Source organism: Gopherus evgoodei, chromosome 2 (genome assembly GCF_007399415.2).
Source record: "Gopherus evgoodei ecotype Sinaloan lineage chromosome 2, rGopEvg1_v1.p, whole genome shotgun sequence".
In the NCBI taxonomy this organism is placed as follows: domain Eukaryota; kingdom Metazoa; phylum Chordata; order Testudines; family Testudinidae; genus Gopherus; species Gopherus evgoodei.
Window position 1 is genome coordinate 248,091,645 of NC_044323.1, and position 15,697 is coordinate 248,107,341.

The 15,697-nt window shown below is 44.4% G+C and overlaps 1 pseudogene; it reads left to right on the top strand.

The window, feature by feature from the left end:
* Positions 1 to 14,529, top strand: part of LOC115646925 — a 35,530-nt pseudogene extending 21,001 nt beyond the window's left edge.
* The last annotated feature ends 1,168 nt before the right edge of the window (positions 14,530 to 15,697 follow it).

Genomic DNA, 15,697 nt, shown 5'->3' on the forward strand with positions numbered 1-15,697 from the left:
GAAAATTGCCATCAAATGGTACATATGGATGCTAAAGAAACTATACATTTTCTATTTGTTATAAATCAAAATTGTGTGAACTGTGAAACTAATTTGCTACTAATCCTCAGAAGTTCTTCTTTTGCATCAAGTTTATATTCAATATTGGGAGCCCACCATGCTTTCACTTAAATCAATGGTAGTCATACTAGTCACTTCAGCTGGAGCATGATTGAGCCTGGTATGTTGTTTTAGCAAATACTACTACAATGAAAAATCAAGCAATTACTTGATTCTTATATTATTCAGGGTGTTTTCCTCCCATCAGGTGCAACATTTTGTTATTGTTCCATACAAGACACTCTGAGACAGTGGTGAGCTGGAGCCAGTTCCCACCAGTTCCCAAGAACCGTTTGCTAAAATTAGACGTCCGTGGAGAAACGGTTGTTAAAGGGCCAGGGGATGGGCAAAGAACTCCGGTCTGCAGGCCGAGCCATCCTGTTGTTCCCAGGATTCCCAACTGGGAAGGCTGAGGTTCCCCTGGCTCCTCCCCCGTTTCCCACCAGCTGCAGCGTGGCCAGCCACCAGCACCAGATGGGCAGCTCAGCTGAGCTCCTGAGTCGTCCTGCTGCTTTGAGCTGCAGGCAAGGTAAGGGTGGGGGCTGCAAGCTCCAGGGCCGCTAGGGGGGAGGCAATTTTCCCCAGGCCCTGCAGGGGCCCCCGGCCCCACTAGTATGTCTCCACCTGCCCTGGCCCCTCCCCGCTTCCCCCCTCCCTTAAAATAGAACTTTTTATAGGTAACCAGTTGTTAAGATTTTGGCAGCTCATCACTGGTCTGAGAATGTTGCTAATTAAACTGACAGATCAAATGGTCAAGTTCAGTTTTTCATGCAGTCGTGACCTATAATGATCAAGGGGAAAAAGGCAGCTGGCATATCTACTTTTCAACTCTTGCTTCCTGCATTACAGGTAGGAAAAACTCCCAAACCAGAGATGAAGAGAATTCTTGAAGAAATAAATGGTATTAAAACAAAGGTAACAACAGTTTTTATTATATTAGGTTAATTGAGTAGCTGCAGTAGGGAAAATCAGAAGGCCAGATTCACTAGTCTGCTCTGGCTGCTTTGCACTGTTCCAGCAACACATAGCAGCCAGAGCATTCTGGTGACTATAGCCCAGAATATCTTTTTTTCTTTAAGGCAAAATGTAATTCCTCCTCTCACTTCTCTAAGGTCCCCCATTGACTTCAGTGGGCTATGGATCAGTTGCCAGGCAGCTCTTGTTGATAATTAGCACAACTATATTGCAAACTCTATCTTAAACTGCTTTTGAGATTAATTAATGATCTAAGGGCCTTGTCCTATATTTATCCCATTATATAGGCAGAATTCCCACAGAAGGGAGCTCAGTTTGCATAAGAATTATAGTATCAGGCCTACATTTAACACTGGAAGTAAATGCAACCACTGAGTGTTTACTAAAAATATTTGTCTGTGACCAACATTGGTGGGGTCATTCTAATTTTTACTAAAATAAAATCACTTTTCACAATACATCTGACATTGATTATGTCGCTCACCTTTTTAAGAGTTTGCTTCTGCAAAGTGCTGAGTATTGTGTACCTGACCAAGCAAATCATTTAAGCCTGTGGTTAATTTTAAGCACATAAGTAGTGCCATTGATTTGCAGGGTCGAGTCCTGAATCTCTCCACCGGCTCCCCACTCTCCATCACCTCAGCTTTAAACTTCTTTGCCTTATCTTCAGTCCCTAAATAAATCCACCTCTCCCTACTTAACCAACCGTGAATCATTTATTACTCTGTCCTTGTCCTCTTTGCTCTGCCCGTAATATCAGACCCACCATTTCTCTTTCTCCCATAAGCATCTCATTGCCTTTTTTCATGCCACCATCTATATTTGGACCAGCCTCACCACTGTAACCAAAGGTTCCTGAATACGTGAAGAGATCAAACACTGTCAGATACTATGCTAAAAAGACATCAGTGTTACCAGCCACATTACATGGCAACTGAGACTGCCTGTCAGATTTTACACCATGTTTTAGTAACAATGGAAACCTAGATGTTCAGTTTTGGATAGTAGAATCCAGTCACGATGCATATATCACAGAAATCCAAAACTGAAGAAGAAACAGTTCAAGAAAAGCAGAGAAAGATAAGAGCATGAGCTAAGGAATTAAAATAAATGCACAGCATCTTTGAATTTTATTTGTTATACTTTTTTTTCTTGGCTAAGTATAAATCTGAACAAGGCTAAATATTTATGTAATTATAGATGGATAGTGAAAATATATCTGCACATAAATATTTCATGCACAGTCTCATTGTTAGGTACAGTACATTATGGTGACAAGAGTTTCTGAGAAATTACAATATTTAGTTATATCAGTGGATACTTTGATAAAGGGCATCTTATTTTATTTCTTTGGGAAATCTCAGCCTTGACTAGTGATCATTTCTAGAAAAGTAAGTTACTGGGCAAATGTTTAAAAGGAAGAGGTCAACCGCTTACATGATATTGGATATTTCATTAATTCTTCCACGAAACTTAACTCTCTTTTAAGCAAACTCAGTGTCTCCATTAGTGTTATTAAAGATATTTCTGTTTATTTATTTAAGGGAAAAGAGGCTCCTTTTTCAAACTTTGATCCATCAATTCTTTTTCCTAAATCTTGGGACTATTGGACCTACCATGGCTCCTTCACTGAACCTCCTGTGATGAGTGTGTTACCTGGATTCTTTTGAGGGAACTATTATTGTCAGCCCAGACCAGGTAAACTTCAGCTGGACATTAACCTTTGTCATGGGTCTCTCACAGTTTCGGCTTATTTATTTATATGCCATATCCCCACCTACTCTTTCAATAAGAAAAACCCCTGTTGGAGTCAATGGGAAATTGTACGAGTAAAGACTGAGTTATAATAGAGTAAAACTGACTTCAGGATTGGGCCTTTCTTTTAGTAACCTCCTCAATTGGCTTCAGTAGAAGCACCATTGGGACCCCTAAAGGAGCTGCACAGGACTCCAGACTTCTATGGGCATGTCTACATTACAGTGGGGAGCGAGTCTCCCAGCCCTGATGGACAGACTTGTGCTAACGGGGCTCACAGTAGCATGCTAACAATAGCTGTGCAGATGCTGCGGCACTGGAGGAGCCTCAGGCTTGGACCCAGGGTTTAAGGTGGGTCTAAGCTTGAGTGGCTAGCTCAAGCCTCCGCCAGTGCCACACAGCTACGAGTCTACCTATCCAGGCTGGGAGCACACTCTGAGCTGCACTGTAGACAGACCCTATGAGCCTATCTACCCACCCTGGTTCCTTGTCCGTCTCTCCACATTTGGAAAATTGTTGGTTCCAGCTCTTAACTTCCTAGACCATGTTGCTGGGAAGGGTCAGGTCAAAGGCCACAGAGCTTCACAAATCAGTGAGATTGTAATAGACTGGGAGAGAATATGAGGGGTCAGGGAAACAGGAGGTGATCAGAGAGTGTTTGTGTGGATTTTGTGGCTACCAATGTGGAGGGGACTGATTGTAATCAGGGCTATTGTAGATTGAAACAGGAACAGACTTTCTCACACATCAGCCAAAGAGGAGGAGTAGCAGCTTTCCCTCTGCTTTCCTCTTTGTCTACTCTTCCCTTTACTTAAACTCCAGAGTGTAGGAGATGATGGCACTGGATGTGGCTCACACATGTTATTTGCCATAGAGCCTTGCAAAATCGAAGCCTGCACTGCCCAAACACCAAGCAAATCAAAGTTTTAGCCACTAGCCTAGATACTTATTTGGAATGATAAATCAGCAGAACATTTGCTGCATGTAGCAAAAACTATAGTTATGTTTGCTTAAACCATTTCAATTCCAAAGAGGTTTTTCAGTTGTTTATAATTTTCGGAAACTTTCATTTTTCAGACAAAAAATGTCCCAGGTCTGGTGTCTGTTCAAGTTGATTTTTTGTTTTGTTTTCTTTTTTGTCTTTTGAAAGTTTGAGCAAAACCAATCCAGACATTTTTGAATGAAAAGAAACTGAAACAATACACTTTTGTCATGAAGTGCAGTGATTGAGGCTAATAATAAATAGTCAACTATCTCATTCATTACACATTACATGTGCTCATCTTATTAAAAACTGTTTGTAATGCATCCTCAGTTTTGGCATTTCCAAATTTCTGAGGGATTCATTTTGCAGCCACAATGTTCTTTCAATATAGTCTTTTTATTTAATATTCCAAGATTCCTTCCTAAAATGCATAAGAGCACATTTTAACAGGTGAAATAATATTTTTTTCAAAATGGTACCCATAAAATAACTTGCCCCACATTCGAAATGGCAGCATGTAACAAAGAAATTAATGTAAATTTTGTAATCCTTTTAAACACATTTATGGAAATGCTCATGGCAAAATCTGAATAAACAAAAGCAACAACTTCTAGGAACCTCCATTTCTCCAATCTGAAGGCCTCATGTTAAACATGACAGTCTCGTAGCAGAAATAAATTTTTTTTGTAAATTTCCATACACCGAGTACTTAAGGGTGCGTAAATGATTGAAATGGGATAAAAATGGCCAATGATCCCTTTGGTGATCACAGATGTAAAGGTCAGTTTTCTAATCTAGGATTGTTCCTGTGCTCAGCATTCCATAATGAACGAGTCCCAAATTTCAAGACTCAGTGGGAACATGAAAATTCTTTGAGTCAGATAGTGAGTGAGTGACATGTTACACATGTACATGCTAGATACATGTAGACATATTTTTTTATTCTAGGATCTCAAGGTGTTTTATGACTACAGTAGACATAAGCCAATGCAGGCATCTCTCACACTTCATACGGATCCTGGCTGGCATCAGTGTATCACACAGCACTTTACTTCCAAATTATTATGTCCTGATACATTGTGGCTGCTTAGTTTATAAAAATTGAACAAGTGGAATACAGTGAAATCATTAGAACTCAGGTCTGACTTGAACCTTAGTCCTAAAGATGAAACTAACACAAGCTCCTGCATGACTGTGTTTTACATAGCTCATTCAAATACAGAGCTGGTCTGGAGGTCACTTCCTTATTTTTCTTTGTTTGTACCAAAATACAAGATATTAGATAGTTGGAAGCTTCTTCTTCTTGCATGCAAAATGCAAATTGGCTCTGGTCAGCTTTCCTGACTCAACAACATGTCTGCTTAGTGCCTCATTACCGACTCAGCTGTTTACATCACAGGGGATCATGTATGGGTTTATATGAAACTCCAGTGCAGGTGTAGCTATTAGTGAACAGCTCTGTGTTGCATCAACAATAAAAATGTCAACTTCCTCTCCTCCCCTACTTTATTGGGTTGATCTTAGTGTGAAATTCTTTTAGAATGCAACAGCTATGTGCTGAATCGTTCACCTAACTTCATCTGATGTGTTTCTGATCACTGCTATATTCAGACAACGCTCTTCTTTCTAAATTAATTGTTCTCCAAGCAGTCATCAGGACCTGTGTGTAATCTGCAGGGAAGCACCTTGATCTGCTCATCAGAAGACATTGATCATTTCTACAAAGTGAATAATTAGTACTTGTAGATGGTGCTTTGTCATTCTGCTTTACAGACAGAATTATTATTAGTGATGTTATTTGTATTGCAATAGTGCCAAAGAGCCACAGCCAAGGACCAGGGCCCCACTGTGCTTGGCACTGTATAAACACACAACAAAACCACAGTTCCTGCCCCAGAGAGTTGCAGTCTAAGGCTCAGTCTACACTGTGGGCACTATAGAAGCATAACTATGGCCCAGTACTGATGCCTGCAATAACCCCAAAGTGGAAACGCAGCCTAAAGTGATGGGAGGGGTTTTCCCATTACTGTAGGAACTCCACCTCCCCAAGCAGCAGTAGCTAGGTCAATGCATTGCTTTGACACCTGGCATTAAGTCAGCACCCCTGAGCACTGTAGCTATGTCTACCTACATTTTAAATGTAGACCAGGTTTAAGTAATCTGCACCTGAGAGAGGTTCACAGGCTCAGGCCCTTAAAGATCTCTAATCTTAGAAGCCTGCTAACATTGCAGACTTGCTGGCAATAATTCTTTTAAGTGCTAATCCCTTTGCCACAGAGACCAAGATGGTGTTCCTGTATGGCTGAGATACTGAGGGCAAATTTTCCAGTGTGCAATATAAGCACCTGGAAAGATGTGCTCATCCCATATGCGTTAAGCCATGCAAACAGGTAGAGATGTGCATCGTTACCCAATCCACATACTATTACTGTATTGTTTCTATAACACCCTTGCATGCCTGGCACCTTTCAGCAAATTTATATAGTAGCCCCTATAGGTGCACCCCAGTGTGGGGGTATGGGTCCAGCAGGAGTGGGTTGCATGGAATTAGGAATCACTGAGGGCAAAAACAGGAAAGAACATTATCAAGTCTTGAGAAGTACCTGGAAAATGTTACCTGTGGCATCACACAAAGAGAAGTTAACCCTGGATTTTTAATTTTTTCACCACAAAAGAAACAAACTGAAGTCCCAGCTTCTAATCCATCTAAAGCATTGCAGGAGGCAGCATCCTGCTATCTGAATACTGTTGACACTGCTAGTGAATCTTCCTACTGTTCCACAGCAGAGTACAGTCTTGTGCCTCAGCTCACTACTGAAGCAAAGGATTTGTTGGAAAATCCAGCCCTAAGGGCTTCTCACAAAGGACTAAATCCTGACATCTCCCCTGCAACCTCTGAGGACTCTATTGCTGGGACCAAATGGTGCAGTTCTTGTGCTGAAAGGCAGGGGAGAGGATTTGGGTCCCCTGCATAGGTGGTCCACACCGCTTGCATGTCACAGAACTCTGCAAACCAGTGCTCCCTGCACCCCATCACATTGAGCCTGGAGGCAAGTCTGAGCTGGAGAAAAGAGGAGTGGAACCAGTGGATCTCTGACTATGTGGATCTATTTACTGTATGTCTTTGTTCGGCTATCTACTGTAAATATTTATGTAGTGCCATTGTAGTATCTTGGCAATGGGTCCCCTGGCTATTCTAATCCTGTGAGGGTAGCATGCTGGCCATGAGGGTTACTGCAGCCAATGTAGCTCTGTGGCCTTTGGGGAAGAATTTCTTCAAACCCTGCCCCTGTGGCAGCTCCAGTTTATAGCCCAGTCACTCTTACAATGTTCTGGTTAAAGCACTGGGATCAAAGATCAGAATTCTCAAGTCTGATTTGAAACTGAGCTTTTCATTTTCGTGCAATTACTCACTGTGTATTTTCCTTTTATACTTAACTGGCCAGATTTCTCATGGAATGGAAAACACATGCCTCTGTTCTCTAGAGTAGAATTCTTCGAGTGATTGCTCATGTCGATTTCAAGTAGATCTGTGCGTGCCATGTGCACAATCATCAGAAGGTTTTCTCCCTAGTGGGTCCTGCCTGAAGCCTGTGCCTAAGGGAGACCCACAAGACTCCTGCCTGAAGTGCCATGGAGAGGCACACCAGTCAGACAAGTGTAAAATCTGAAGCAGCTTCAAGCCCAGAACAAAAAAGGAACAAGACTTTTGGCTAAAACTCCTCCTGGTGAGTCAGCCCTTCACTCCCAGCTGACTCAGGCGGCGTCCGACCCCAAGCCCGGTATACGAAGGGGCCGAGGCTGAGTGTCCCAATGTGCAGGGGGATTCCCACAAGCTGGAGGGTCAAGAAAACATGTTGCCCCCAAGGGCATCATCCTCATCTGCCCCAGATGAGGCTGTGGCAGGTACCTTCACCACACTGCCTGCCATAGAGACAAGGGCACATCAGGACCAGCTCAGGAGGGTGGCCCAGAACCAGAACATGCAGGCAGAGGAGGTCTTGGAGGAGACTAGTACTAGGGTGAACATTCTGGCTCCTGAAGGGCCATCGAGGGTGGCTCTGCCCCTCGTTAAGACATCTAGAACACCAGTAAGGTGTTGTGGCACACACCCACCTCTATTCCCCCCACAGCTAAAGGGTGGAATGCAAATACTTGTGCTGTCTAAAGGGTATGAAACACTATATACCCACTCACAGCTAGGCGCTTTGGTGGTGGAGGCAGCTAACCACAAGGAATGGCAGACATAGCCAGGGCCCATTCCCAAGTCCAAGGAAGCAGAAAAGCTGAATCTCTTTGGTCAGAAGGTGTTCTCCACCATGGGGGCTCCAGCTTCACATATGAAACCAGCAGGCAGTTCTCAGCCATTATTGCTTCAATTCCTGGAACACCTTGTCCAAGTTCCAGGAATTGCTTCCAGAGGACTCCCACTCTGAGTTCGGGGCAGTCCTGGAGGAGGGCAAGGTAGTTGCAGAACCTCTTTACAGGCTGCCTTTGACTCGGCCGATTTGGCCACTTGCATGATGGCTACTGCCATAACCGTGAGATGCAGCTCATGGCTTCAGATCTTGGGACTCCCACATGGGGTCCCGAATACTATCCAGGACCTACCCTTTGACTCTTCGGGACTCTTTTCAGAGCAGACAGATTCTAGACTCCATAGCCTTAAAGACTTTCAAGTAACCCTTAAATCCCTGGGGATTCACATGCTGGCCTCCCAAGGGAAGCCATTCAAACCTCAGCCCAGTTGGCACTTCTACTCTGCTCCTCCTAGGCAGGACTACAATAGGAAGCGGGGCAGGAGTAACAGGAGGCACTCATCTCAGTCCTCCTTGGGCCAGGGCGAGAGGGCAGCAAAACAGCTCTCAGCCTCAAAACCGAACTTTTTGAAGATACGTCCAAAGACGGAGCACCAGTTCAAACCCCGGATCCTTCCCCTCCTTTTTCAAATCGTCTATCTCATTTCTACTGTGCCTGGTCTCAAATAATCTCAGACCAATGGGTCTTGAGCACAGTAGAACTGGGATATTCTCTCCAATTCTGTTCCCTCCTGCCTTCCAACCCACCATCCCCATCCCTCTTCAGGGACCATTCTCATAAGCAACTTCTAGTGCAGGAGGTGGAAGCGCTCCTGCAACTCAGGGCGATAGAGGAGGTTCCTCTGGAGTTCAGGGGCAGAGGGTTCTACTCCTGTTATCTTCCTAATTCCAAGGCCAAGGGTGGGCTCAGGCCCATTTTAGACCTGCAAAACCACAACAGATTCATGAAGAAGTTGAAATTTCACATGGTCTCCCTCACTTCTATCATTCCCTCTCTTGATCTGGGGGACCGGTACATTGCCCTTGACTTGAAGGACATGTACTTCCACATGTCCATAATCCCGTCCTACAGCCATTTCCTACTGTTCGTGGTCAACAACATCCATTATCAGTTCACAGTCCTTCCCTTTGACCTTTCGACAGCCCCTCAGGTGTTCACCAAGTGCATGGTGGTTGTGGCAGCTTTCCTAAAGAAGCGGCAAGTGGAGGTATTCCTGTACCTGGATGGCTGGCTAATCAAGGGCTACTCTTGGGCGCAAGTGGAGGACCATGTGAGCCTGATGCACACGACATTTCTCCAACTTGGCCTCATCCTGGACATGGCGAAGTCAACCATAATTCCCACTCAAAGGATAGAATTCATCGGTGCCTTCTTGGACTCCACTCCAAGATTCCTTTCTTCTGGAATCTTGTTTCCTTCCCATGAGTGCCATCACAGAGGATCTCAAAAGGTTCCCCATGATGATGGCAAGAAATTGCCTAAAACTGGTTGGGCATAGTGCGGCTCTGGCCCCTTCAGGTGTGGCTAGCCCAAGTGTATAGGCCAAACGAAGACCACTTAGACAGACTGGTTACAATCACTCCTCAGGTCGTCGAGTCCTTCCAGTGGTGGCTCAATCCACAGACAGTCTGTGTGGGCATACCTTTCTCCAGCCCTCAGCCCTCGCTGTCACAGTCACAGATGTGTCAGCAATGGGATGGGGAGTGCACCTAGGCAGACTCAGGACTCAAGGTCTATAGTCCCAGGCAGAACTTTGACTGCACATCAACGTGAGGGAGCTGTGTGTGGTGTGCCTCACTTGCCCAGGGCCGCCCAGAGGATTCAGGGGTCCTGGGGTCTTGGGCGGCGGGGGGCCCCCGCTTCAGCAGTAATTTGGTGGCGGGGGGTCCTTCCGCTCCGGGACCCGCTGCCAAAGTGCCCCGAAGACCTGTGGCGGGGGCCCCCCACCGCCGAAGTATCGCCGAAGACCCGGCACTTCAGCGGCGGGGGGTCCTTCCGCACTGGGGCAGAAAGACCCCCCACCGCCGAAGACCTGGAGCAGAAGAAGCTCTGGGGGCCCGGGCCCTGCGAGAGTTTTCTGGAGCCCCGAGAGTGAGTGAAGGATCCTGCTCCAGGGGCCCCGAAAAACTCTTGTGGAGGCCCCTACGGGCCCTGGGGCAAACTGCCCCACTTGCCCTCTCCTCTGGGCAGCCCTGCACTTGCCAGACATTTCAAACCCATCTACAGGGAGATGTGTATTGGTATTGACAGACAATACCATAGTGATGTTCTGTATAAACAGACAGGGTGGTGGAAGAAGCCCTCAGGCTGTGGGACTTCTGCATCAACCATTTGATACACTTGGAGGCATCGTAACTTCCAAGCTCACAAAATGAACTGGCCAATCACCTCAGCAGGTCTTTTCACAGCCACAAGTGATCTCTCCTCCCAGACACGATGATCAACATCTTCCAAAGGTGGGGATCTCCCCAGATAGCCCTGTTTGTGACACAAAGCAACAGGAAGTGTCAGCAATTCTTCTCCTTTCTGAATCACAGTCTGGGCTCGCTCATAGACGGGCTCCTCTCATGGAAGGGGAGCCTTCTATATGCATTCCCACCTTTCCCGCTTGTACACAAGGTCCTCCTCAAGGTCCAACTGAAGAAATCATCCTTGATCCTCATAGTACCAATGTGGCCCAGTCAGCAATGGTTCACCACACTGCTAGATCTATTGGCGGACACACCTATAGCCCTGCCCATGATTTCAGACTTGATCACACAGGACCATGGCCACCTTCAGCATCTCAACCTCACAGCATGGAAACTCCGTGGCTGAACTCATGAGAGCTCACGTGCTCAGATCCAGTTAGGGAGGTCCTTCTTGGCAGTAGGAAACCCTCCACTCATGCCACTTATCTGGCTAAGTGGAAGAGATTTTCTATTTGGTCTCTACAGAAGGGCACTCCTCCGTTACGGTCATTAGTTCTCTTCATCCTAGACTATCGACTTCACCTGCAACAGCAAGGTCTGGCAGTGTCATCAATCAAGGTGCACCCATCCGCTATTTCAGCTTTCCATCCCAGCTCAGCTGGGCAGTCAGTGTTTGCTAACTCCACCGTTGACCACTTCCTTAAGGGGCTAGACAGTACCCTCAGGTATGGCAGCCTATTCCTCCATGGGATCTTAACCTGGTGCTCTCAAGGCTGATGGGCCTCTCCTTTCGAGCCCCTAGAAACGTGCTCTCTACTTTACTTTTCTTGGAAGGTGGCATTTCTAGTGGCTATAACATTGGCCACAAGGATGTCTGAGCTCAAGGCCCCAATGTCCGAGCCCCCTTACACTGTTTTATAAGGATAAGGTGCAGTTGCCGCTGCACCCAGCATTCCTTCTGAAGGTAGTTTCGCAATTTCACACAAATCAGGACATCTTTCTTCCAGTGTTCTGCCCTAAGCCACATGCTAATGGTAGAGAATGCATGCTCCATTCCCTGGATGTCAGACGGGTGTTAGCTTTTTACATTGAGTAAACAAAGCCATTTAGAAAGTCTACACAGCTCTTCGTCCTCATTGCTGAGTGAATGAAAGGTCTTCCAGTTTCTCAAAGGATCTCTTCATGGATCATGTCCTGTATCAAGGTGTGCTATGACCTAGCAAAGATACCAGCCCCAGTGCTAACAGCATACTCCACAAGAGCACAAGCTTCATCTGCATTCCTGGTGCAGGTCCCTATTCAGGACATCTGCAGGGCGGCGACGTGGTCATCTATTCACATCTTTACATCGCACTACGCCATTACACAGCAGGCTAGAGAAGATGCTGTGTTTGGCAGAGTGGTCCTGCAGTCTGCGACTCTGTGAACTCTGACCCCTCCTCCAAGGGACTGCTTGGGAGTCACCTACTTGGAATCGACATGAGCAATCACTCGAAGAATTAAAAACGGTTACCCAGCTTTTGTATCTGTTCTTCTTCGAGATGTGTTTCTCATGTCCATTCTAAGACCCACCCGCCTTCCCCTCTGTCAGAGTATCCAGCAAGAAGGAACTGAAGAGGCAGCAGGTCAGCAGGGACCTATATACACCACCATGAAGATGCAATTCCAGGGGGCTCCACAGCTGATCCTTTGGGTACTGCTAGGGGGAAAAATCTTCCGACTCTGCATGTGGCACAACACACACCTACTTTGAATGGACATAAGCAACACATCTCAAAGAGCAACAGTTAGGAAAGGTAGGTAACCGGTTTTTACATTCCTTCACTAGAAGTTCTAGCAACAAAACCTTGCTAAACCACTCTTACGTCCTCTCCAGCCAAATAAGTGGTTCTTATATTCTGATATTGATCCTGAGGCTGGAAAAGAAGCCTTATGTTGTGAGGCTTATGGAGCTGAAATTATTCATCTTATTGAAGCTGTAAACATGGGGGACCAGTGCTCTGAGATGGTACAGGGAGTACTTTTTCTAGATGTCTGGCTGGTGTGCCTAGCTCACATGCCCAGGGTCATACTGAACACCGCATTTGTGGCTGGAAAAGAATTTCCCCCCCAGATCAGATTGGCAGGGACTTTGGAGAATGCGGGGCAGAGTTTGCCTTCTTTTGCAGCATGGAATATGATTTTCCTGATGGGATCATCTGTGCATATCTCACCTAATCAACTCCCTGCCATTGTAGCAGCATTGGTGACATCTTGATCTCTCCTGTTGTCTGCTGATGGCACATAGTTTAGTCTCTAGAAGACTGAAATGCTTTAGTCTACCTAGACTCTTTAGGCTTTTATAGTGGGATCTGGATAAAATGTAATGGCCTGTATATACAGGAGGTCAGACAAGATGATCTAGTGTTCCCTTCTGGCCTTAAGCTCTATGAAACTGTGAATGCAATATACAGCGAGCCTTCTAGTTCATGATGGATTTGTTATTGTGTTTCAGATTCATAATACAGTTGATGCACTTTTCATTGCCCTTTGAAGATATAAAGTAACTATTCTGAAGACTAGGTGTCATCATGGCTCATGTGACCCTATATACTCTTTCCCTTGCCTCCTTGATCATGGAAAGTATTGTCACACCAAATAAATTTTATTGAAGTTCCACCGTGCAAGGGGCAGGCAAGGGCTGCTACCACTTGCACATAACCAAGCTCCTTAGTTTGAGGGTTTGTGGAGACAAGTCATTAGTAGGCCAGTGCTTCACTCAGCCACAGTAGTTGGTCTAGACATTAGAACCTGGAATTGCCCCAAGTAAATTCCATATTGACATTGTTATTTTGCCTCTTTGCAGATGGCAAAGCTCCGTAGCCTTTCCATCAATGCTGACACAGAACCTGCTCGCCCCATGGTGGATAACTGGCGCCCTCCTCAGCCTCGGCATTTCAGGATGGTGAGAGCCTCGTTCCAATAAAATCTATGCTGAAACTGGGTGTCTTTGCATGAGGCAATGCCTACATCCAAAAGCCTAGTTAGCTTTGTGCCCTCTACTGTTCTTTATCTGGATGCAGATCTCAATTTCACAGTCCAAAACGCCGCATAATGAAATGTGATGGGTCCCCAACTCTAATTTTCAGATGTCAAAAATTACTTGAGGCAAATTCTAATCTTAACATGAAAATATGGAATCTGTGTTTGGATCTCAATAATAACTGTGTTAGCTTTAACAGTAGCATTTATATGGCTATTTCTAAGGAAGAAAAATGGAATAGTTACTAATGGCTAAAAAAGGCATTTCTCCATCAACCTTATGATCTTCAGTGCTTGCCTTTTTCCAGACCGAAAAGGTTTCCAGTTAACAGAAACAATGAGTCATTTGAATTTAAAATGGACAACGTGTCAAATTCTGCTGTCAATTGTACTAACATAATCCAATAGAGAATACCAGGTGTAATGCAGGGCAGTGTTTTCTCCTTTGTATTTATATAGAAATATGGAGAGTACAAAGACTCATTAAATTTCCAATGATAATTAAGCAAGTTAAGATTTTAATGAACTGAAAAGTTAATATTGTAAAATTTTATTTTGAAAACTGAAATCAAGGTGTCAAATCAAATTAAGGGTATTAAATTGTGAGTGGGGGGAAGAGTTCCTACTTTAATTATTGTAACAGCTGACTTATTCTTGTTAGAAGGTCAACATTAATTTTAATGTTAAAGCAACTGAAATGAAATGAATTTCAAGAAATCCCAGGATTTTCTTTAATTTCTTGCAATTGTAGTTCTTATCAGTGGATGAAAGTGAATAGATTCTGTCAAAAACCCTTTAACATCCTAACAGTTATTTAGTCTCCATTTTTTCTACTATACCATTGTCCTTACATGTCTGAAGCCAAAATTCTGCCCTCATAAACCTATGCAATTGATCCTGATGTCAATGAGATTTGTGTGCAGGTATCTCTGTTGGACTTGTGGTAGCAAGAGCAATAAAAGAGTGTTGTATGACTGCACTTGAAGTAATAGCATTTCTGCTTTAAGAGAATCAATACTAATAAAAACTCTTTTGTAAAAAATGGTGTTTGGGGTTTTATTTCTAATTTTGAGTGATAGGAAAAAGCAACAGACAAAAATACTAGTCAATGTCCTCCTAATACATTTCTGTATAAATTAGGGATGGATAAGACTGTAGTACCTAACCCTGGCTGTTTGTACTGCAACATACTGTCATGATTTGTGTGTGTGTGTATGTGTGACTCCAAGGAAACAGCATCTTTAAAATATATTTAATCATAGCATCTGCTAATTGACACTTTCCCCCACTCTGATTTCACTTGTGTGTCTCTGCTTCAAGAAATTTCTCATTCCTAATAGTATTTATTTCTCGTTTGATCATATACTTTCCTTGATCCTACCAAAACCCATATATTCAGAATTATTCTGCTTGAACTTTTCTGAACTGACCTGGCTCATGTCTAATGATGATGCCATTTCACCCTAAATTGCACATGAACTCTAGTTTCCTACAACAAAACTCATGATCGAACTAGATGAGCTGTTGGGTCACTCTGAACTTTCCTTTTAACCTCTGCTTCACCTCCACACTTTACAACACACAAGCCTGACTTTTTAAGAATGGAATTAATAGCTTCTCTTCCCTGAAGATATAGAATGATATTCAGTCAGTCAAAACAAGTCCTGCTGAGGTCTAAAAAAGTCAGGTAATAAATTATAAGCAGGCAATATCACACGATCGTGCACATCACATGATCCATTGTCTACAGCCAAGCACTGAGGTACAACCACATCTGCTCTAACCCCTCAGACAGAGACCAACACCTACAAAATCTCCACCAAGCATTCTCAAAACTACAATACCCGCACGAGGAAATAAGGAAACAGATCAACAGAGCCAGACATGTACCCAGAAGCCTCCTACTGCAAGACAAACCCAAGAAAGAAACCAACAGGACTCCACTGGCCATCACATACAGTCCCCAGCTAAAACCCCTCCAACGCATCATCAAGGATCTACAACCCATCCTGGACAATGATCCCACACTTTCACAGGCCTTGGGTGGTATCATAACCTTAGTCCCAGATTTGGACCTTAGCGTCCAAAATATGGGGGTTAGCATGAAAACCTCCAAGCTTAGTTATCAGCT